This window comes from Nematolebias whitei, chromosome 3 (assembly GCF_014905685.2).
Source record: "Nematolebias whitei isolate Nwh7 chromosome 3, NemWhi1, whole genome shotgun sequence".
Classification (NCBI taxonomy): domain Eukaryota; kingdom Metazoa; phylum Chordata; class Actinopteri; order Cyprinodontiformes; family Rivulidae; genus Nematolebias; species Nematolebias whitei.
Window position 1 is genome coordinate 3,604,303 of NC_056500.1, and position 1,591 is coordinate 3,605,893.

Genomic DNA, 1,591 nt, shown 5'->3' on the forward strand with positions numbered 1-1,591 from the left:
TATATATATATATATATATATATATATATATATATATATATATCAACTGCTTGGACCCTGGCTCTCGTGGTCGTCTTCTGTTTACAGAGTTGTCTCTCTACAAAAGGTCATGGAGCTTCCGTTTAATGAAAAGGCTCTCAGTATTTTAAAAAGTACATTTTGTTTGTGTTTTATTTCTGAATATTCCCAGAAGTCGTGTTTAGTCAGGAGCTGAGAGTCCTGCCCGTTGATATCGGGCGTTTATAGAAAAAAGAGAAACTTCTCACGGATCAGATACGAGACAGTTTCAGAGGATTCAGTTTCAGAGAGTCTCTGCTCAGTTTGTCTGGACTCGTTCAGTCCTGCTGCTGCGAGTGCTCGGGTCGGGTCAAAGGTCAAAGTTTTACTCTGTTGATTTAGTGACAGAGAGCTGCAGCATTTCCTCACCTTCTCTAAAGAACATTTCTGGTGTTTAAATGAGTGTTTTTAGGTCAGCAAATTCTTCCTCGATGTGGGTGAGATGATCTTTTGTCATGTTGCCTAAAATACACAGAAGAGCTGAAAATAGTCGGAGAACAGTTCCTCTTTTTTATTAAACACCCACCAGACACTTTATTCGCTTGTTAAATGATTTCTGCTCTTGAACGATTTGGAGTTCTGGTCTGTGTCAAGTTAAAGTCTGAATTTTAAAACTTCACTGTTGAAGTTATTATAACTATAACCAGTATGTAGGACTCCGTAGATATTGAACCACGGATGGTCAAACCAAGTGTCAATCAAAAGGGGAGGGGCTACACAGCCGTTTTGACACTGAGGTATTTAAAATATAAACCCCTGCAAACTTCTGTTTTCAAATTTAAACCCACAGTTTAAGTTGTTGGTCTGAATATTTCAGAAACTGCTGATCTGCTGGATTTTTACACAAACATCTAAAATATGAACAAATATTCAGTGTGAACAAAAAAAGCTTGTTGGTGTCAGAGGTCTGACTGGTGGGAGATGACGAAAAGGCAACAGCAGCTCAGAGAACCACTGGTTCCAGCCAAAGTCTGAGGAGCACCAGTTCTGAACGTGTCCAGCCGTGGAGCAGATGGACTCCAGCAACAGAAGAGCACACCAGGTACCAGCTGAGGACTGAGCCGACCGTTCGCCCAGCAGCTGGACGATGAGGCTGATTAAACACATCCTGGTTCGAAAAGACACTTTCTGAAAAACAAACCAACAGCTGATGGTTTCAAAACACCGAAATCTTCCCTCGTCCATTATCAGATCCCATTCTTCTCCACGTCTGCTGAGCTGCTGTCTTTAGCTGTTTGTGTGAACGCTCGGCTGCTGTTAGCTGTTTGTGTGAACGTTCAGCTGCTGTTAGCTGTTTGTGTGAACGTTCGGCTGCTGTTAGCTGTTTGTGTGGACGTTCGGCTGCTGTTAGCTGTTTGTGTGAACGTTCAGCTGCTGTTAGCTGTTTGTGTGAACGCTCGGCTGCTGTTAGCTGTTTGTGTGAACGTTCAGCTGCTGTTAGCTGTTTGTGTGAACGCTCGGCTGTTGTTAGCTGTTTGTGTGAACGTTCGGCTGCTGTTAGCTGTTTGTGTGAACGTTCGGCTGCTGTTAGCTG

At 43.0% G+C, this 1,591-nt stretch overlaps 1 protein-coding gene across 1 annotated transcript in view; it reads left to right on the top strand.

Moving 5' to 3' along the window:
• vcam1b (vascular cell adhesion molecule 1b) overlaps nucleotides 1–1,591 on the top strand; it is a 13,010-nt gene that overhangs the window by 7,156 nt on the left and 4,263 nt on the right. The gene's annotated exons all lie outside the window — the stretch shown is intronic.